Source organism: Pelmatolapia mariae, linkage group LG3_W (assembly GCF_036321145.2).
Source record: "Pelmatolapia mariae isolate MD_Pm_ZW linkage group LG3_W, Pm_UMD_F_2, whole genome shotgun sequence".
In the NCBI taxonomy this organism is placed as follows: Eukaryota; Metazoa; Chordata; class Actinopteri; order Cichliformes; family Cichlidae; genus Pelmatolapia; species Pelmatolapia mariae.
Window position 1 is genome coordinate 71,157,502 of NC_086229.1, and position 24,577 is coordinate 71,182,078.

Genomic DNA, 24,577 nt, shown 5'->3' on the forward strand with positions numbered 1-24,577 from the left:
ACAACCTCACACTTCATCTGATCAGATTTAGACTCAGGTTCTCTGTTAGTCACTGAGATTACAGACTCACACATTTATAATAATGTAGATCAGCAGTAATAATAACACACAAACGTCTGCAGTAACTGTGTCAGTCGGCTCCACTTTGCTGTTTGTCTCTCCAGGTCAGATGAAGCTGTTAGAAACCAGAAGTTCAGAAGAATTATTTTCATATTGATTCAGTTTGTCTGTGTGTGTGAAGGCATCATCAGGGTAGATGGAGTCTGTGTGGGCTCCATGTCTCTCATTGTAATCTAGAGCTGGGCGATGAAATGATAAAGACAACTAGAAAAATTTGCATTTCCTGTGAAAATGCAGTGTGGATGCTTTAAAGCTGAAGCTGTCTGCTGAAACTAGCTGAAAAAGCTGAAAAGTTGCAGAAATTGTAAAAACTTTGCAGAAGCAAATGAACTTTGCTAAAATGTAGTAACTTAGCAGAACTGTAATAGCTTAGAGGAAACATAATACTTGGCAGAAATACAATAGCATAGCAGAACTTAGCAGAAATATTGTAACTTACCAGAAACATGATAACTTCTCAAAAATACAAGAATTTAGGAGAAATAGTATAAGATAACAGAAAGAATATATTTAGCCAAACATTCTTAAACATTACAGAAATACTATGATTTAGAAAAACAGTACAACATAGCAGAAATGCTGTGATTTACCAGAGACACTGTAATATACTATGAATATTGTAATTTTATATAAATACTATGTTTTAGCAAAAATACTCCAGTTTAGCACAAATATTATAACATAGCAAAAATACTATTCTATAGCAGAAATGCTATATTTAGAAAAAAAATATAATATAGTAGAAATACTATGATTTAGCAGAAATCCTACAATATAGCTTAATAACAATGATTTAGAACGGATACTATGATTGAGCAGAATAGTAATAACTTAAGTGAAAATATTGGAAAGGTAAAATGATAAGCTGAATAAAAAGGAACATGGTTAAGTTCGCTCAAAATTAATTTTTGTTCACCTGTGAAAAAATAAAATAAAAATACATTTATAAAAAACACCAAATAAGAACAGCCAACAGATATAGACAAAATCAAATATGGATACACAAATCACCAAATACACAGAAAATCAAATATGGATACACAAATGTACAGAGAGACACACACACACAGGGTCTATGCCAGTTAACCAGTCTGAATATATTATATTTTTATCCAACAATGAGACGCTGCCCTAAAAAGGGTCTTTGTGTGTGTGTCTTTCTTTCTCTCTCTCTCTCTCTTACACACACACACACACACACACACACACACACACACACACACACACAGCAGCATCAGCAAGTGAACAGGGGCTGTTAACAGCATGTTTCTAAGTCAGTCAAACAGCTGTGAGCTTCTCAATTTGAATCCACCAGTCAGAGAGGCTGCGTGCTTTTTCCGGCCAGCCCTCAGATATGATTGGTGTTCTTAGAAGCCATGAATGCCCCAATATGCAAATTGGAATGTGCCAGCCCTCAGATATGATTGGCTGGCTGGGAAGCCATGAAGGCAACAATATGCAAATTTGAATGTGCAAGCCCTCAGATATGATTGGTTGTCTTAGAAGCCATATAAAAAGCAGTAAAACTGTACTATGATTTGGTAGAAAAACTATAATTAATCAAAAATACTATATTTGGCAGAAATACATTTTTTTTTAGCAGAAACACTATAGTTAGCACAAATCTTATGAAATAGCAGAAATAGTATGATTTAGCAGAAATGCTGTATTTAGCACAAATACTGAAAAGCAGCAGAAATGCTATGACTTAGCACAATATTAATAACTTAAATAGAAAAATTGGAAAAGCAAAATGGACAGCTGAAAAAATCCTGAACATGCTAAGGGTCCCTCAAATGTAATTGTTAAATGAAAAAAAATCAGCAAAAAAAAAAGTATAACAGTCACACAATCACAAATATGGACACATATGGAAGCACACAAGCACAGAGAGACACACAGGATCAAATTCAGTCAACCAGTCTAAATATATTGAATTTAAATCATACAATAACATGCTCCCATAAAAACTCTCTCTCGCCCTCTCTTTCTCTCTCTCTCTGTCACACACACACACACACACACACACACACACACACACACACACACAGCATCAGCAAGTGAACAGGGGCTGTTAACAGCATGTTTCTAGGTCAGTCAAACAGCTGTGAGCTTCTTAATTTGAATCCACCAATCAGAGAGGCTGTGTGCTTTTTCCCGCCAAAACTGGTGCACCAAGTGCAGGCTTTTACACATGAAGCACAGAGAGAGACAGGATTTTTGCAGTCTATTTCTCATAGTGAGGATTCCCCTCAAACAAACAGCCATAAATTCCTAACCGTAGGATCTAAAACGGTCATTCTTAGACCGTTTTGTTCAGAAGACATGGGGGGATCTTGAAATGTTGACCATTTAAAATAAAAATATGAAATATTATGGATATATAACATAGATGATTGGTTATCTAAGAAGCCACGAGAGCCCCAATATGCAAATTTGAATGTCTCAGGCCTCAGATATGATTGTGTGGTTGGGAAGTCGTGCAGACCCTGATATGTAAATTTGAATATTACACTCCTCACAGAGGATTAACTCCCTGAAGAGCTGGCAGAAATATATAGAAATACTATGATTACCCAGAAATACTGCATTTAGTAGAAATACTATGTTTTAGCACAAATACTATAAAATGGCAGAAATACTATAATTAGGCAGAAATACTATATTAAGTACAAATCCTATAAAAAAGCAGAAATACTGTACTATGATTTGGTAGAAAAACTATAATTAATCAAAAACAGTATGTTTGGCAGAAATACTATGTTATAGCAGAAATACTGAGTTTTGGACAAATCTTATAAAATAGCAGAGATAGTATGATTTCGCAGAAATGCTGAATTTAGCACAAATCTCATAAAAAAGCAGAAATAGTATGATTTAGCAGAAATGCTGTATTTAGCACAAATCTCATAAAATAGAAGAAATAGTATGATTTAGCAGAAATGCTGTATTTAGCACAAATCTCATAAAAAAGCAGAAATAGTATGATTTAGCAGAAATGCTGTATTTAGCACAAATCTCATAAAAAAGCAGAAATAGTATGATTTAGCAGAAATGCTGTATTTAGCACAAATCTCATAAAAAAGCAGAAATAGTATGATTTAGCAGAAATGCTGTATTTAGCACAAATCTTATAAAATAGCAGAAATAGTATGATTTAGCAGAAATGCTGTATTTAGCACAAATCTCATAAAATAGCAGACATAGTATGATTTCGCAGAAATGCTGTATTTAGCACAAATCTCATAAAATAGTAGAAATAGTATGATTTAGCAGAAATGCTGTACTTTGCACAAATCTTATAAAATAACAGAAATAGTATGATTTAGCACAAATGCTGTATTTAGCACAAATGCTGTAAAGCAGCAGAAATTCTATGACTTAGCACAACAGTAATAACTTAAATAGAAAAATTGGAAAAGCAAAATGGACAGCTGAAAAAATCCTGAACATGCTAACGGTCCCTCAAATGTAATTGTTCAACGAAAAAAAAATCAGCAAAAAAAAGTATAACAGTCACACAATCACAAATATGGACAGATATGGAAACACACATGCACAGAGAGACACAAACAGGACCAAATTCAGTCAACCAGTCTAAATATATTGAATTTAAATCATACAATAAGATGCTCCCATAAAAAGGCTCTCTCTCCCTCTCTCTCTCTCTGTCACACACACACACACACACACACACACACACACACACACACACACACACACACACACACACACACACAGCAGCAGCAGCAAGTGAACAAACAGTGGCTGTGCATACTGTGTTTCCTGTATGTCCCTAGGTCAGTCAAGCAGCCTGGAGCTGCTGAATTTGAATCCACCAATCAGAGAGGCTGTGTACTTTTTCCCGCCAAAACTGGTGCACCAAGTGCAGGCTTTTACACACGCAGCACAGAGACAGAAAGGATTTTTGCAGTTTATTTCTCATAGTGAGGATTCCCCTCAAACAAATGGCCATAATTTCCTAACCGTAGGGGCTAGAACAGTCATTCTTACACCGTTTTGTTCAGAAGAGATGGGGGAATCTTAAAGTGTTGACAATTTATCATTAAAATATGAATTATTGAAGATAATTGACTTCTAATGCACCATAACTGAGTAGAGGCGAAGCGAAAACTGCCTTGACTTGCCCTCAAACAACGCTTTCTAACTCTAAATCTATTTGGAGTATCGATATCATTCTTTCACCGTAAGAAACAGCAGGCTTTGGTGAACAGTCATGGAAATTTTCAGGTCTCTGTGGAAATCTATCAAAAAGATATGACGAGAGAAAAAAGTGGTTCATTTTCAGAGGTTGAAATCTGAAGAAATCTGAGCGAAGGACGAATTTCCTACCCTCAAACAAGTGTAACTCATCTCAGAACGGTAATAGGTGATAAAAAATTTCTTGAATTGTGAGCGTCAGGAGTGTCTGAAGATATATTGGCACAAGCCTCATGTCTTAACTTCGCTTCGTTAAGGAGATATGACGATTCGAAAATGCCTCTCATTACAGGAATCAAGGAGTAATTTTGAAAAACTCCCCATTGACTTTCTATGGAGAGTTTACAGACTTTGTGTTGGTCTGAGGAGATTTGCCAAAATTCTATAAATCCCACAACAATGATTGTGACATTTTCTGAAAGCCAGCAAAAATACCTACGTTTTGATGTGTATTTTGTGGAAGTTGAGTGAAAATTGAGCAAGTAGCAAGAAGTTGTTCGGACATGAAGAGAAGACTGCGAAACCTACAGTGGCACACTGGAAGCCAAGTGCATAGCAACCATAACAACACATGTATTTTCTGAAAAATCACAATTTTGCAAATCAAAACTTTAAGAGGGATAAGATGAAAATGGTAACAGATATGAAAAAGCTGAATCATCCAGGAATAGCCCAATAATTTGTGAACATTTTAAAGTTTGAATGGTTGTTCTACGTGAAAGTAGGAAAACGTAGTTAAGTTTCAAAAACAAGCAAGTTTTAGCAGAATTGCGGAAGTTTCCCATTCATTTCAATGGGACAAATTAAAGGAAAAAAGCTTAATATTTTAAAAAGTATAATAGTAAAAAATACCAAAAGTCATAGCCAGAATTAGCAGAAATAGCAGAATAGTTTAAAATTTGAACGGTGAAAATCAGCTGAAAATTGTGGAAGTAGTTAAGTGCCAAAAAACGTACAAAAAGTGGCAACTGGAATAATAACAAAGAAGAAAGAGAAACATCAAAACAATAGTGTGGATGCCTTAAAGTATCCACACAACTAGAAAAATTTGCATTTCCTGCGAAAATGCAGTGTGGATGCTGGAACGCTGAAGCTGTCTGCTGAAACTAGCTGAAAAAGCTGAAAAGTTGCAGAAATTGTAAAAACTTTGCAGAAGCAAAGGAACTTTGCTAAAATGTAGTAACTTAGCAGAACTGTAATATCTTAGAGGAAACATAATACTTGGCAGAAATACAATAGCATAGCAGAACTTAGCAGAAATATTGTAACTTACCAGAAACACGATAACTTCTCAAAAATACAAGAATTTAGGTGAAATAGTATAAGATAACAGAAAGAATATATTTAGCCAAACATTCTTAAACATTACAGAAATACTATGATTTAGAAAAACAGTACAACATAGCAGAAATGCTGTGATTTACCAGAGACACTGCTATATACTATTAATATTGAAATTTTAAATAAATACTATGTTTTAGCAAAAATACTCCAGTTTAGCACAAATATTATAACATAGCAGAAATACTATTCTATAGCAGAAATGCAATATTTAGAAAGAAAAATATAATATAGTAGAAATACTATGATTTAGCACAAGTACTATAAAATGGAAGAAATACTATAATTAAGCAGAAATACTATATTAAGTACAAATCCTATAAAAAAGCAGAAATATTGTACTATGAATTGGTAGAAAAAGTATAATTAATCAAAAATACTATATTTGGCAGAAATACTATGTTTTAGTAGAAATACTAAATTTTGCACAAATCTTATAAAATGGCAGAAATAGTATGATTTAGCAGAAATGCCGTATTTCGCACAAATCTCATAAAATATCAGAAATAGTATGATTTAGCAGAAATGCTGTAATTAGCACAAATCTCATAAAATAGCAGAAATAGTATGATTTAGCACAAATGCTGAAAAGCAGCAGAAATTCTATGACTTAGCACAATAGTAATAACCTAAATAGAAAAATTGGAAAAGCAAAATGGACAGCTGAAAAAATCCTGAACATGCTTAGGGTCCCTCAAATGTAATTGTTAAATGAAAAAAAAAATCAGCAAAAAAAGTATAACAGTCACACAATCACAAATATGTACACATATGGAAACACACATGCACACAGACACACACAGGATCAAATTCAGTCAACCAGTCTAAATATATTGAATTTAAATCACACACACACACACACACACACACACACACACACACACACACACACACACACACACACACACACACACACAAACACACACACACACAGCAGCAGCAGCAGCATCAACAAGTGAACAGGGGTTGTTAACAGCCTGTTTCTAGGTCAGTCAAGCAGCCTGGGAGCTGCTAAATTTGAATCCACCAATCAGAGAGGCTGTTTAGTTTTTCCCGCTAAAACAGGTGCACCTCTTTTTACACACACGCAGCTCAGAGACAGGATTTGTGCTGTCTATTTTTCATACTCAGGATTCCCCTCAAACAAATGGCTATAATTTCCTAACCATAGGGGCCAGAACAGTCATTCTTACACCGTTTTGTTCAGAAGAGATGGGGGAATCTTAAGGTATTGACAATTTATCATTAAAATATAAATTATTGAAGATATTTGACTTCTAATGCACCATAACTGAGTAGAGGCAAAGCGAAAACTGCCTTGACTTGCCCTCAAACAACGCTTTCTAACTCTAAATCTATTTGGAGTACAGATATCATTCTTTCACCGTAAGTGACAGCAGGCTTTGGTGAACAGTCATGGAAATTTTCAGGTCTCTGTGGAAATCTATCAAATCGATATGACGAGAGAAAAAAGTGCCTCATTTCCAGAGTTTGAAATCTGAAGAAATCTGAGCGAGGGACAAATTTCCTACCCTCAAACAAACCCAATTCATGGCCAAATGGTAATAGATGAGAAGAAAATTTCTTGAATTGTGAGCGTCAGGAGTGTCTGAAGATATACTGGGACAAGCCTCATGTTTTAACTTCGCTTCGTTAAGGAGATATGACGATTCGAAAATGCCTGTCATTACAGAAATCCAGCGCCGATTTTGAACAAACTCTCAATTGACTTTCTGTGGAGATTTTACAGACCATGTGGTGGTCTGAGGAGATTTGCCAAAATTCTATAAATCCCACAACAATGATAGTGACATTTTCTGAAAGCCAGCAAAAATACCTACGTTGTGATGTATAATTTGTGGAAGTTGAGTGAAAATTGAGCAAGTAGCAAGAAGTTGTTCGGACATGAAGAGAAGACTGCAAAACTTACAGTGGCACACTGGAAGCCAAGTGCATAGCAACCATAACAACACATGTATTTTCTGAAAAATCACAATTTTGCAACTCAAAACTTTAAGAAGCATAAAAATAAAACAGTAAAAGATTTGAAAAAGCTGATTTATACCTGAATAGCCCAATAATTGGAGAACATTTTAAAGTTTGAATGGTTGTTCTAGGTAAAAGTATGAGGAAGTAGTTAAGTTTCAAAAACAAGCAAGTTTTAGCAGAATTGCGGAAGTTTCCCATTCATTTCAATGGGACAAATTAAAGGAAAAAAGTGAAATATTTTAAAAAGTATAATAGTATAAAATACCAAAAGATATAGCCGGAAATGCAAAAAAAGCAGAATAGTTAAATTTGAACGGTGAAAATAGCACAAAAATTGTGGAAGTAGTTAAGCGCCAAAAAGTGTACGGAAGCAACAAGCATAATAATAAAGTATAAAGAATAAAGAGAAACAGGAACTCAATAGTGTGGATGCATAAAGCATCCACACAATAAAGAAGAAAGAGAAACAGGAAAACAATAGTGTGAATGCCTTAAAGCATCCACACAATAAAGAGAAACAGGAACTCAATAGTGTGGAAGCCCTTTTAGGGCATCCACACAATAATAAAGAAGAAAGAGAAACAGGAAAACAATAGTGTGGATGCCTTAAAGCATCCACACAATAACTAGAAAAAATTTGCATTTCCTGCGAAAATGCTGTGTGGATGCCGGAACGCTGAAGCTGTCTGCTGAAAATAACTGAAAAAGATGAAAAGCTGCAAAAATTGTATGGCATTAAAGAAACTGAAAAATTATGCTTAAAACAAGTGAAAAAACAGAAACTTTTTCTGAAAAGAGGTGAAAAGGCAAAGATTCTGCTTCAAAGAGGTACAGAAGTTCAACTGAGAACCTTCACAGATATATACAGAAGTTCAAATTTGTACTGAAAAGAGGTGAAAAGTTTCCTTCTGAAATGAGCAGAAGATACTGAGATTTGTATTGATAAGAGGTGAAAGGCTGAAAATTCTGCTTAAAATTGGTGAATCAGCAGAATTTCTACAGAAAAGAGGTAAAGAAGCAGAACGTTGCACTGAAAACAGGTGAATCAGCAGAATGTCTGCTAAAAAAGAGATTTCTGTTGAAAACACCTGAAAAATCTGGGATTTGTGCTGAAAAGGGGCGAAAAAACTCACAATTCTGCTGAAACGGGGTGAAGAAGAGGTGTTGGGCTGTTGAGAAGAGTTAACCTCTTAAGCCCCAAGCCTAACTGATCTCCTGCCTTTTGCCCCCGTATCAGGGGGCGTTGGGGCTTAAGAGGTTAAATAAGTTGAACTGATATGTTTGGGTACAAATACTATGATTTGGCAATAATACTGCGTTGTAGCACAACTACTGAGATTTGATTGAAATACTATGATTTAGAAAATATATTATGACTTTGTACAAATACAATGTTTTGGCACAAATAATATGATTTGGTTCAGATGCTATGATTTGAAACAAATACTATGATTTGGCAGAAATACTATTATTTAGCAGAAATACTATGATTTTCCAGAAATACTGTGCCGGGGTAGTATTACTATAACATAACAGATATATGATGATTTTGCAGACATTCTGGTTTTACACAAATACTATAATGTGGCAGAAATACTATTTTTTAGCACAAATACTATGATTTGCTATAAATACTATGATTTGGCACATATACTGTATTCAGCAGATATGCTATAACAAAATAGAGTCTACGACTTAGTAATAATACTATAACATAATAGATATACTATGATTTTGCAGAGAGTCTATGTTTTTGCACAACTAGCACAATGTGGCAGAAATACTATGATTTGGCACAAGTACTATGATTTAGTAGAAATAGTCTTTGGGCACAAATACTATGTTTCAGTACAAATACAATGATTTGGCAATAATACTGCGTTTCAGCACAACTACTGAGATTTGATTGAAATACTATGATTTAGAAGAAATACTATGATTTTGTACAAATACTATGTTTTGGTTCGAATACTATGATTTGCAAAAAATACTATGATTTGGCACAAGTACCATGATTTAGTACAAATACTATGAATTGGCAGAAATACTGTGACTTAGTAGTAATACTATAACAAAACACATATACTGTGATTTAACAGACAGTATGTTTTTGCATGAATAATACGATTTCGCTCAAATACTATGAAATTGCAGTAATACTATGATTTTGAAGGAATACTATGATATGGTAGAAATGCTATGCCTTAGTAGTAATACTATAACATAAAAGATATACTGTGATTTTGCAGACATAGTATGCTTTAGCATAAATACTATGATTTTGCTCAAATACTATGAAATTGCAGTAATACTTTGATTTTGAAGGAATATTATGATTTGTTAGAAATACTATGCCTTAGTAGTAAAACTATAACATAACAGATATACTGTGATTTTGCAGATATAGTATGTTTTTGCACAAATACTACGATTTTGCTCAAATACTATGAAATTGCAGTAATACTTTGATTTTGAAGGAATTCTATGATTTGGTAGAAATGGTATGCCTAAGTAGTAATACTATAACATAACAGATATACTGTGATTTTGCAGACATAGTATGCTTTAGCACAAATAGTTTAATTTTGCTCAAATACTATGAAATTGTAGTAATACTATGATTTTGAAGGAATACTATGATTTGGTAGAAATACTATGCCTTAGTAGTAATACAATAACATAACAGATATACTGTGATTTAGCAGACATAGTATGGTTTTGCACATATACTACGATTTTGCTCCAATAGTATAAAATTGCAGTAATACTATGATTTTGAAGGAATACTATGATCAGGTAGAAATACTATGCCTTTGTAGTAATACTATAACATAACAGATATACTGTTATTTTGCAGACATAGTATGTTTTTGCACAAATACTACGATTTCGCTCAAATACAATGAAATTGCAGTAATACTATGATTTTGAAGGAATACTATGATTTGGTAGAAATACTATGCCTTAGTAGTAGTAAGTTTGTTTTTGCACAAATACTACAATTTGGCACAAATACTATGATTTGCTATAAATGCTATGATTTGGCACATATACTATAATCAGCAGCTATACTATAACATAACAGAAATTCTACGACTTAGTAGTAATACTATAACAAAACAGAAATTTTAATTGGGCACAAATAACATGATTTGGCACAAATACCATGATTTGGCAAAAAAATACCATGATTGGGCACAAATACGATGATATGGCAGAAATAGTATGATTTGGCACAAATACTATGATTTAGCAGAAATACTATGTTTTAACATAAATAATATCTTTTGACAGTAATTTCTGCTAAAAGGTACTATTTCTGCTTTTTAGCAGAAATACTGTAATTTTGCATAAATACTATGATTTGGGATAAATACTATGATTTGGCAGATATACTATATTAGGAAATATACTATAACATAACAGACATTCCTCCACTTAGTAGTAATACTATAACATACAATAAATATTATGGTTTTGCCCCCAAACCATGATTTGGCACAAATACCATGATTTTTCAAAAATACTATGATTTAGCAGAAATACTATGATGGAGCAGAAGTACTAAGATGTAATAGAAGTACTTTGATTTAGCACAAATACTATTATGGAGGAGTAATACTTTAACATGGGAGAAATATTGATACACACAGACACACACATACACAGAGAGCAAAGTGTACAGGGGCTGTTGAGAGTCTGGGCTTGGTATATCTAGGTCAGCTAAATTGGCTGCACCTGCTGTAATCAGCCCTTACACACACAGACACACAGAGAGGTATAAGTTTTCTGCACTGTATTTCTCTTTAGGATTCCCCTCGAACAAATGGCCATAATTTCCTAACCGTAGGGGCTAGAACACTCATTCTGACACCGTTTTGTTCAGAAGAGATGGGGGAATCTGCAGGTCTTCATAATTCAGAGATAAAATATAAATTATTGAAGATATATGACGTCTAATACACTGTAACTGAGTAGAGGCAAAGCAAAACTGTCTTGACTTGCCCTCAAACAACGTTTTGTAACTCTAAATCTATATGGAGCATCAAAATCATTCTTTCACCGTAAGAAACAGCAGGCTTTGGTGAACAGTCATGGAAATTTTCAGGTCTCTGTGGAAATCCATCAAAAAGATCTGACGAGAGAAAAAAGTGCCTCATTTCCAGAGTTTGAAATCTGAAGAAATCTGAGCGAGGGACAAATTTCCTACCCTCAAATAAGTGTAATTCATGGCCAAACGGTAACAGGTGAGAAAAAAATTCTTGAATTGTGAGCATCAGGAGTGTCTGAAGATATATTTGCACAAGCCTAATGTCTCCACTTTGTTTCGTTAAGGAGATATGACAATTTGAAAATGCCTCTCATTAGAGAAATCCAGCGCTGATTTTGAACAAACTCTCCATTGACTTTCTGTGGAGACTGTTCAGACTTTGTGTTGCTCTGAGGAGATTTGCAAAACATCTGTAGGTCCCACAACAATGATAGTGACATTTTCTGAAAGCCAGCAAAAAATACCTACGTTTTGATGTATAATTTGTGGCGGTTGAGTGGAAATTGAGCGAGTAGCAAGAAGTTGTTCGGACATGAAGAGAAAATTCAGAAAGGACAAGTGCACACTCTGAGTTAATTGCATAGCAACCATAACAACGCATGTATTTTCTGAAAAATCACAATTTTGCAACTGAAAACTTGAAGAGGTATAAGATTAAAATGGTAGAAGATCTGAAAAAGCTGAATCATACAGGAATAGCCCAATAATCTGAGAACATTTTAAAGTTTGAATGGAGTTTCTAGGTGAAAGTATGAGGAAGTAGTTAAGTTTCAAAAACAAGCAAATTTTAGCAGAATTTCTGAAGATTTCCATTCATTTCAATGGGACAAATTAAAGGAAAAAAGTGTAATATTTTAAAAAAGTATAATAGTAATAAACACCAAAAGTCATAGCGATCATTAGCAGAAATAGCAGAATAGTATAGAGTTTGAACGGAGAAAATCGGCTGAAAACTGAGGGAGTAGTTAAGCGCCAAAAAACGTACGGAAGCAACTAGAACTAGAAAAAATTGCATTTCCTGCGAAAATGCTGTGTGGATGCCTTAACGCTGAAGCTGTCTGCTGAAAAGCTGAAAAAGATGAAAAGTAGCAAAAGTTGTATGGATGTGAAAAAAAAATGTTGTCCTAAGCAGGATTTGAACCTGGCCCTCATGGTTTCAAGGCAGCAACTCATCTCACTGTGCCCAACTCACTCTGACAAGGGAAGAAATGGAGAGACTGACAATTATGGTGGAATGAGCAGAAGCTGCTGAGAATTGTCCTGATAACACGTAAAAGGGCTGAAAATTTCGCAGAAAAGAGGTAAATCAGCAGAATTTCTGCAGAAAAGAAGCAGAACAACCTGATTCTGCTCAAATTCACCAATCAGAGGTACTGCTTCTGTCTGCTTCATCAGGCTGTGTACTTGTATATATTTCTGCAAATTTATTGTGCTGATAAGAGGTGAAAAGGCTGAAAATTTTGCAGAAAAGAGGTGAATCAGCAGAATTTCTGCAGAAAAGAGGCAAAGAAGCAAAAAAGAGGTGAATCAGCACAGTTTCTGCTGAAAAGAGTTTTTTTTCTGAAAGCAGCCAAAAAACCTGGAATTTGTGCTGAAAAGGGGTGAAAAAAATTAAAATTTTGCTAAAAAGTGGTGAGGAAGCTAAAGTTTACCAAATCAAAGTATTTGTGCCAAAACATAGTATTTCTGCCATATTGTGGTAATTGTGTCACAAAAGTTATTACATTAAAACATGAATACGGATTAAAGATGAAAGAAACTGGCAACAAATTCCTCCACTACAAACCAGTCTGATACCACTACTTTGCAGTGTTCACGTTTACTAAGGCACTACCCAAAAGGTGCCACAAGAGGGCACTCCAACACAAGAGATGACCTATGTACACTGATGCACTTAGTAACAGTCAGCCTCCTACTTTGTCAATACGCAATACAGCGGAAATACAGTAGCAGAAATACAATGTTTTTGCAGAACCACTGTAATTTCACTCAAATACTATGAAATAGCAGTAATACTATGATTTGGCAGAAATACTTTGTTTCAGTACAAATACTATGACAAAGCAGAAGTACTATGACTTAGAAGTAATACTATAACAAAAGAGATTCCTCAAAATACTATGAAATTGCAGTAATTTTAACTCTATGATTTGAAAAAGATGAAAGTATTAAAAAAGGTGAAAAGGCTGAACATTTTGCAGAAAAGAGATGAATCAGCAGAATTTCTGCAGAAAAGAGGCAAAGAAGCAGAACGTTGCGCTGAAAAGAGGTGAATGAGCAGAATTTCTGCTGAAAAGAGGCAGAATTTCTGCTGAAAAGAGGCAGAAGGTTCTGTATGTAGAAAAAGAAACACGATGAACCATGTGTGAAATAAATAAAGAAATGAAATGAAAGAACAACCTGATTCTGCTCAAATTCACCAATCAGAGCTACTGCCTCTGTCTGCTTAATTAGGCTGGGTACTTGTATGCATTTTGGCCCATATTAGAAAAGCTGCTAAAATGATAAAACTTTGCAGAATTGTAATAAATGATAAATATAAATGACAGGTCTGTGAAAGTGTATAAATTTGTAGTGAAAAAACAAATGCTGAACAAGGTGGGATTGAACCCACGACCTTTGAGCTGCAGAACCATGTCATTACTGATTGCGCCAACTGGGATGGGGGCAATTGGCTCAAAAAACATAGACATGAGCAGTCAGAAAATAGATCGCGGTGAGCGGCGAAAAGCGCCGTTTTTTGGAGTTACAAAACGTCGTGTAACTCAAAAACTAGGAGGGCTAGCAGAATAATTCTTGTACTGGGTGAATCAGCGGACTTTGGTGTATCTGGACTGCGATTTTCATAGCACTTTGTGCCTCCGTCGCGGAGGTATGATGAGAGAAGAAACGGCTTCAATTCCAGAGTTTAAAGACTGAGAGAAGGACAGATTTCCACCCCTCAAACAAACGTAATTTATGGCTCAACGGTAAGATGAATGAAAAAACGGCTTCCACTGTGAGTGTCAGGAGTGTCTGAAGATATATTGGCACAAGCCTCATGTCCTAACTTTGCTTTGTTAAGGAGATATGGCGATCTAAAAATGCCTCCCGTTACAGAATTTCAGCTCTGAATTTCAAAACCTCCCCATACACTTTGAATGGGGACTTGTCAGACTTTGTGTCACTTCGAGGCAAATTGCGAAAAAACGGTAAATCTCACAATAAAGATAGTGACATTGTCTGAAAGCCAGCAAAAATACCTACGTTTTGATGTATAATTTGTGGGGGTTGAGTGAAAATTGAGCGAGTAGCAAGAAGTTGTTCAGACATGAAGAGAAAATTCAGAACAGACCAGCACTCACTCTGAGTTAATTGCACAGAATTGTGGAAGTTTCCCATTCATTTCAATGGGATGGGACAAATTAAAAGAAAAAAGTGTAATATTTTAAAAAGTATAATAGTAATAAACACCAAAAGTCATAGCAGGAATTAGCAGAAAGAGCAGAACAGTTTAGAGTTTGAAAGGAGAAAATCGGCTGAAAACTGAGGGAGTAGTTAAGCGGCAAAGAAAGTGGCAACTTGAAGAATAAAGTATAAAGAACTAGAAAAATTTGCATTTCCTGCGAAAATGCAGTGTGGATGCTTTACAGCTGAAGCTGTCTGCTGAAACTAGCTGAAAAAGCTGAAAAGTTGCAGAAATTGTAAAAACTTTGCAGAAGCAAAGCAACTTTGCTAAAATGTAGTAACTTAGCAGAACTGTAATATCTTAGAGGAAACATAATACTTGGCAGAAATACAATAGCATAGCAGAACTTAGCTGAAATATTTTAACTTACCAGAAACACGATAACTTCTCAAAAATACAAGAAATTAGGAGAAATAGTATAAGATAACAGAAAGAATATATTTAGCCAAACATTCTTAAACATTACAGAAATACTATGATTTAGAAAAACAGTACAACATAGCAGAAATGCAGTGATTTACCAGAGACACTGTAATATACTATTAATATTGAAATTTTGAATAAATACTATGTTTTAGCAAAAATACTCCAGTTTAGCACAAATATTGTAACATAGCAGAAATACTATTCTATAGCAGAAATGCTATATTTAGAAAGAAAAATATAATATAGTAGAAATACTATGATTTAGCAGAAATCCTACAATATAGCTTAATAACAATGATTTAGAACAGATACCATGATTGAGCAGAATAGTAATAACTTAAGTGAAAATATTGGAAAGGTAAAATGACAAGCTGAATAAAAAGGAACAAGGTTAAATTTGCTCAAAACTAATTTTTGTTCACCTGTGAAAAAAATAAAATAAAAATACATTTATAAAAAACAAATAAGAACAGCCAACAGATATACACAAAATCAAATATAGATACACAAATCACCAAATACACAGAAAATCAAATATGGGTACACAAATGTACAGAGAGAGACACACACACAGGGTCTATGCCAGTCAACCAGTATGAATATATTATATTTTTATCCAACAATGAGATGCTGCCCTAAAAAGGGTCTTTGTGTGTGTGTCTTTCTTTCTCTCTCTCTCACTCACTCACTCACTCACTCACACACACACACACACACACACACACACACACACACACACACACAGCAGCAGCAGCAGCAGCATCAGCAAGTGAACAGGGGCTGTTAACAGCTTGTTTCTAGGTCAGTCAAACAGCTGTGAGCTTCTTAATTTGAATCCACCAATCAGAGAGGCTGTGTATTTTTCCCACCAAAACTGGTGCACTAAGTGCAGGCTTTTACAGCACAGAGAGAGACAGGATTTTTGCAGTCTATTTCTCATAGTGAGGACTCCCCTCAAACAAACAGCCATAAATTCCTAACCGTAGGGGCTAAAATGGTCGTTCTTAGACCGTTTTGTTCAGAAGACATGGGAGAATCTTGAAATGTTGACCATTTAAAATAAAAATATGAAATATCATAGATATATGACATAGATGATTGGTTATCTAAGAAGCCACGAGGGCCCCAATATGCAAATTTGAATGTGCAAGCCCTCAGACATGATTGGTTAATCAAAAATACTATATTTGGGAGAAATTGTATTTTTTAGCAGAAACATTACATGTAGCAAAAATCTTATGAAATAGCAGAAATAGTATGATTTAGCAGAAATGCTGTATTTAGCACAAATACTGAAAAGCAGCAGAAATGCTATGACTTAGCACAATAGTAATAACTTAAATAGAAAAATTGGAAAAGCAAAGTGGACAGCTGAAAAAATCCTGAACATGCTAAGGGTCCCTCAAATGTAATTGTTAAATGAAAAAAAAAATCAGTAAAAAAAAGTATAACAGTCACACAATCACAAAGATGGACACATATAGAAACACACAAGCACAGAGAGACACACACAGGACCAAATTCAGTCAACCAGTCTAAATATATTGAATTTAAATCATACAGTAAGATGCTCCCATAAAAAGGCTCTCTCTCTCTCTCTCACACACACACACACACACACACACACACACACACACACACACACACACACACACACACACACACACACACACAGGGAGAGACAAGCAAGACTCTAGGTCAGTCAAGCAGCCTGGGAGCTGCTTAATTTGAATTCACCAATCAGAGAGGCTGTGTGCTTTTTCCCGCCAAAACTGGTGCACCAAGTGCAGGCTTTTACACACACAGACACAGAGAGAGACAGGATTTCTGCAGTCTATTTCTCATAGTGAGCATTCCCCTCAAACAAATGGCCATAATTTCCTAACCGTAGGGGCTAGAACGGTCATTCTTACACCGTTTTGTTCAGAAGAGATGGGGGAATCTTAAAGTGTTCACGATTTATCATTAAAATATGAATTATTAAAGATATTTGACTTGTAATGCACCATAACTGAGCAGAGGCGAGGCAAATACTGCCTTGACCTGCCCTCAAACAACGCTTTCTAACTCTAAATCAATTTGGAGTATCGATATCATTCTTTCACCGTAAGAGACAGCAGGCTTTGGTGAACAGTCATGGAAATTTTCAGGTCTCTGTGGAAATCCAAAAAAAAGATATGACGAGAGAAAAAAGTGGTTCATTTCCAGAGTTTGAAATCTGAAGAAATCTGAGCGAAGGATGAATTTCCTACCCTCAAACAAGTGTAACTCATCTCAGAACGGTAATAGGTGAGAAAATAACTCTTGAATTTTGAGCGTCATTAGTGTCTGAAGATATACTGGGACAAGCCTCATGTTTTAACTTCGCTTCATTAAGGAGATATGACGATTCGAATATGCCTCTCATGACAGAAATCAAGCGGTGATTTTGAACAAACTTTCCATTGACTTTGTATGGAGACTTTTCCGACCTTGTGTCTGTCTGAGGAGATTTGGCAAAATTCTATAAATCCCACAACAATGACAGTGACATTTTCTGAAAGCCAGCAAAAATACCTACGTTTTGATGTATAATTTGTGGAAGTTGAGTGAAAATTGAGCAAGTAGCAAGAAGTTGTTCGGACATGAAGAGAAGACTGCGAAACCTACAGTGGCACACTGGAAGCCAAGTGCATAGCAACCATAACAACGCATGTATTTTCTGAAAAATGACAATTTTGCAACTCAAAACTTTAAGAGGGATAAAAGTAAAACTGTAACAGATATGAAAAAGCTGAATCATTCATGAATAGCCCAATAATTTGTGAACATTTTAAAGTTTGAATGGTTGTTCTACGTGAAAGTAGGAAAAAGTAGTTACGTTTCAAAAACAAGCAAGTTTTAGCAGAATTGCGGAAGTTTCCCATTCATTTCAATGGGACAAATTAAAGGAAAAAAGCTTAATATTTTAAAAAGTATAATAGCATAAAATACCAAAAGTCATAGCGATCATTAGCAGAAATAGCAGAATAGTTTAAAATTTGAACGGTGAAAATCGGCTGAAAATTGTGGAAGTAGTTAAGTGCCAAAAAACGTACGGAAGCAACTGGAATAATAACTAGAAAAATTTGCATTTCCTGCGAAAATGCAGTGTGGATGCTGGAACGCTGAAGCTGTCTGCTGAAACTAGCTAAAAAAGCTGAAAAGTTGCAGAAAGTGTAAAAATTTTGCAGAAGCAAAGGAACTTTGCTAAAATGTAGTAACTTAGCAGAACTGTAATATCTTAGAGGAAACATAATACCTGGTAGAAATACAATAGCATAGCAGAACTTAGCAGAAATATTTTGATTTAGCAGAAATGCTGTATTTAGCACAAATCTTATAAAATAGCAGAAATAGTATGATTTAGCAGAAATGAAGTATTTAGCACAAATCTCATAAAATAGCAGAAATAGTATGATTTATCAGAAATGCTGTATTTAGCACAAATCTTATAAAATAGCAGAAATAGCATGATTTAGCAGAAATGCTGTATTTAGCACAAATCTCATAAAAAAGCAGAAAGAGTATGATTTAGCAGAAATGCTCTATTTAGCACAAATCTCATAAAAAAGCAGAATTAGTATGATTTAGCAGAAATGCAGTATTTAGCACAAATCTTATAAAATAGCAGAAAAAGTATGATTTACCATAAATGCTGTATTTAGCACAAATCTCATAAAATAGCAGAAAAAGTATGATTTAGCAGAAATGCTGTTTTTAGCACAAATCTCATAAAAAAAACAGAAATAATATGATTTAGCAGAAATGCGGTATTTAACACAAATCTTATAAAATAGCAGAAATAGTATGATTTAGCAGAAATGCTGTATTAAGCGCAAATCTCATAAAATAGCAGAAATAGTATGATTTAGCAGAGAAGCTGTATTTAGCACAAATCTCATAAAATAGCAGAAAAAGTATGATTTAGCAGAAAATCTGTATTTAGCACACATCTCATAAAATAGCAGAAATAGTATGATTTAGCAGAAATGCTCTATTTAGCACAAGTCTTATAAAATAGCAGAAATAGTATGATTTAGCAGAAATGCTGTATTTAGCACAAATGCTGAAAAGCAGCAGCAATGCTATGACTTAGCACAATAGTAATAACTTAAATAGAAAAATTGGAAAAGCAAAATGGACAGCTGAACAAATGCTGAACATGCTAAGGGTCCCTCAAATGTAATTGTTAAATGAAACAAAATCTGTTAAAAAAAAGTATAACAGTCACATAATCACAAAGATGGACAAATATAGAAACACAAAAGCACAGAGACACAAACACAGGATCAAATTCAGTCAACCAGTCTATAAATATATTGAATTTGAATCATACAATAAGATGCTCCCATAAACAGTCTCTCTCTCTCTCTCTCTCCCTCTCTCTCTCTATGTGTCACACACACACACACACACACACACACACACACACACACACACACACACACACACACACACACACACACACAGGGAGAGAAAATCAAGTTTCTAGGTAAGTCAAGCAGCCTGGGAGCTGCTAAATTTGAATCCACCAATCAGAGTGGCTGTGCACTTTTTCCCGCCAAAACAGGTGCACCTCTTTTTACACACACGCAGCACAGAGACAGGATTTTTGCAGTCTATTTTTCATAGTCAGGACTCCCCTCAAACAAACAGCCATAAATTCCTAACCGTAGGGGCTAAAACAGTCATTCTTAGACCGTTTTGTTCAGAAGACATGGGGGAATCTTGAAATGTTGACCATTTAAAATACAAATATGAAATATTAAAGATATATGACATAGATGATTGGTTGCCTTAGAAGCCATGAATGACCCAATATGCAAATTTGAATGTGCCAGGGCTCAGATATGATTGGTTGGCTTAGAAGCCATGAAGGCCCCAATATGCAAATTTGAATGTGCCAGGGCTCAGATATGATTGGCTGGCTGGGAAGCCGTCCAGGCCCTGATAGGTAAGTTTGAATATTACAGTCCTTACAGAGGACTGACTCCCTGGGGACCTGGCAGAAATATATAGAAATACAATGATTACCCAGAAATACTGCATTTAGTAGAAATACTATGTTTTAGCACAAATACTATAAAATGGCAGAAATACTATAATTAAGCAGAAATATTATATTAAGTACAAATCCTATAAAATAGCAGAAATAGTATGATTTAGCAGAAATGCTGTATTTAGCACAAATACTGTAAATCAGCAGAAATGCTATGACTTAGCACAATAGTAATAAGTTAAATAGAAAAATTGGAAAAGCAAAATGGACAGCTGAAAAAATCCTGAACATGCTAAGGGTCCCTCAAATGTAATTGTTAAATGAAAAAAATCAGCAAAAAAAAGTATAACAGTCACACAATCACAAATATGAACACATATGGAAACACACAAGCACAGAGAGACACACAGGATCAAATTCAGTCAACCAGTCTAAATATATTGAATTTGAATCATACAATAAGATGCTCCCATAAAAAGTCTCTAACTCTCTCTCTCTCTCTCTCTGTGTCACACACACACACACACACACACACACACACACATACACACACACACACACACACACAGGGAGAGAAAATCAAGTTTTTAGGTCAGTCAAGCAGCCTGGGAGCTGCTAAATTTGAATCCACCAATCAGAGAGGCTGTGTACCTTTTCCCGCCAAAACAGGTGCACCTGTTTTTACACACACGCAGCACAGAGACAGGATCTGTGCTGTCTACTTTTCATAGTCAGGACTCCCCTCAAACAAATGGCCATAATTTCCTAACCGTAGGGGCTAGAACGGTCATTCTTACACCGTTTTGTTCAGAAGAGATGGGGGAATCTTCAAGTGTTGACAGTTTATCATTAAAATATGAATTATTGAATATATTTGACTTGTAATGCACCATAGCTGAGTAGAGGTGAAGCGAAAACTGCCTTGACTTGCCCTCAAACAACGCTTTCTAACTCTAAATCTATTTGGAGTATCGATATCATTCTTTCACCGTAAGAGACAGCAGCCTTTGGTGAACAGTCATGGAAATTTTCAGGTCTCTGTGGAAATCTATCAAAAAGATATGATGAGAGAAAAAAGTGCCTCATTTCCAGAGTTTGAAATCTGAAGAAATCTGAGCGAGGGACAAATTTCCTACCCTCAAACAAACCCAATTCATGGCCAAATGGTAATAGTTGAGAAAAAAATTCTTGAATTGTGAGCGTCAGGAGTATCTGAAGATATACTGGGACAAGCCTCATGTTTTAACGTCGCTTCGTTAAGGAGATATGATGATTCGAATATGCCTCTCATGACAGAAATCAAGCTGTTATTTTGAACAAACTCTCCATTTACTTTGTATGGAGACTTTTCCGACCTTGTGTTGGTCTGAGGAGATTTGGCAAAATTCTATAAATCCCACAACAATGACAGTGACATTTTCTGAAAGCCAGCAAAAATACCTACGTTTTGATGTATAATTTGTGGAAGTTGAGTGAAAATTGAACAAGTAGCAAGAAGTTGTTCGGACATGAAGAGAAGACTGCAAAACTTACAGTGGCTCACTGAAAGCCAAGTGCATGGCAACCATAACAACGCATGTATTTTGTGAAAAATAACAAAAATGAAACTCAAAATTTAAAGAGGGATAAGATGAAAATGGTAACAGATATGAAAAAGCTGAATCATACAAGAATAGCAGAAAGATTTGTGAACATTTTTAAGTTTGAATGGTTGTTCTAGGCGAAAGTATGAGGAAGTAGTTAAGTTTCAAAAACAAGCAAGTTTTAGCAGAATTGCGGAAGTTTCCCATTCATTTCAATGGGACAAATTAAAGGAAAAAAGCTTAATATTTTAAAAAGTATAACAGCAAAAAATACCAAAAGTCATAGCGCACATTAGCAGAAATAGCAGAATAGTTTGAAATTTGAACGGTGAAAATCGGCTGAAAATTGTGGAAGTAGAAAAGTGCCAAAAAAAGTGCAAAAGTGGCAACTAGAATAATAATAATAAAGTATAATAAAGAATAAAGAGAAACAGGAACTCAATAGTGTGGATGCAAAAAGCATCCACACAACTAGAAAAATTTGCATTTCCTGCGAAAATGCTGTGTGGATGCCTTAACGCTGAAGCTGTCTGCTGAAAAGCTGAAAAAGATGAAAAGTTGCAAAAAGTTGTATGGTGGTGAAAAAAAAAAAAAATTCACCCTGAGCAGGATTCGAACCTGGCCCTCCTGGCCTCAAAGCAGCTACTCATCTCACTGACCCAAACTTATTCTTGCAAAGAAGAAGTGGACAGACCGACAATTCTGCTGAAATTAGCGAAATCTGTTGAGAATTGTGCTGATAAGAGGCGAAAAGGATGAAAATTTTGCAGTAAAGAGGTGAATCAGCAGAATTTCTGCAGAAAAGAGGCAAAGAAGCAGAACGTTGCGCTGAAAAGAGGTGAATCAGCAGAGTTTCTGCTGAAAAGAGTTCTTTTTTCTGAAAACAGCCAAAAAAAGCTGGAATTTGTGCTGAGAAAAAGTGAAATTTTTGCTGAAAAGGGGTGAAGAAGCTAAAGTATACCAAATCAAAGTATTTGTGCTAAAACATAGTATTTCTGCCATATTGTGGTATTTGTGCAACAAAAGTTACTACATTACAACATGAATACGGATTAAAGATGAAAGAAACTGGCAACAAATTCCTCCACTACAAACCAGTCTGATACCACTTCTTTGCAGTGTTCACGTTTACTAAGGCACTACCCAAAAGGCGCCACAAGAGGGCACTCCAACACAAGAGATGACCTATGTACACTGATGCACTTAGTAACAGTCAGCCTCCTACTTAGCCACTACGTAATACAGCGGAAATACAGTAGCAGAAATACAATGTTTTTGCAGAAACACTGTAATTTCACTCAAATACTATGAAATAGCAGTAATACTATGATTTGGCAGAAATACTGTACTTCGTACAAATACAATGCTTTGGTAAAACTACTATATTTTAATTTGAACTCTATGATTTGAAAAAAATGAAAGCATTGAAAAAGGTGAAAAGGCTGAAAGTTTTGCAGAAAAGAGATGAATCAGCAGAATTTTTGCAGAAAATAGGCAAAGAAGCAGAACGTTGCGCTGAAAAGAGTTAATTGAGCAGAATTTCTGCTGAAAAGAGGCAGAACAGCCTGGTTCTGCTCAAATTCACCAATCAGAGCTACTGCCTCTGTCTGCTTCATTAGGCTGTGTACTTGTATGTATTTCGGTCCATATTAGAAAAGCTGCTAAAATCATAAAACTTTGCAGAATTGTAATAAATTAGCAATATAAATTACAGGTCTGTGATAGTGTATCAATTTTTAGTGAAAAAAAAAACGTTGAACAATGTGGGATTGAACTCACGACCTTTGACCTGCAGAGCAGTGTCATCACTGATTGCGCCACCTGGGAAGGGGTCGGGCATCTGAAAGACAGAGACTTTTGCAGAAAAGAGGTGAATCAGCTGAAAAGAGGTTTTTTTTTCTGAAAACAGTCAAAAAAGCTGGAATTTGTGCTGAAAAGGGGTGAAAAAAATGAAAATTTTGCTGAAAAGGGGTGAAGAAGCTAAAGTATACCAAATCAAAGTATTTGTGCCAAAACATAGTGTTTCTGCCATATTGTGGTACTACTACATTACAACATGAATACGGATTAAAGATGAAAGAAACTGGCAACAAATTCCTCCACTACAAACCAGTCTGATACCACTTCTTTGCAGTGTTCACGTTTACTAAGGCACTACCCAAAAGGCGCCACAAGAGGGCACTCCAACACAACAGATGACCTATGTACACTGATGCACTTAGTAACAGTCAGCCTCCTACTTAGCCAAAATGGCAAAATCCCATAATTTGGCACAAATACTATGATTTGGCAGACACTATGATTTAGCAGAGATAATATGATTTGGCAGAAATACTAAACTTTGGCACAAATACTATAATTGAGTACTTTAAGATGAA

General features: G+C 35.2%; 1 protein-coding gene across 1 annotated transcript in view; it reads left to right on the plus strand.

Moving 5' to 3' along the window:
• The window catches only part of LOC134624770 (kin of IRRE-like protein 1), an 88,434-nt gene that overhangs the window by 36,367 nt on the left and 27,490 nt on the right, over nucleotides 1–24,577 (plus strand). The window lies entirely within an intron of this gene.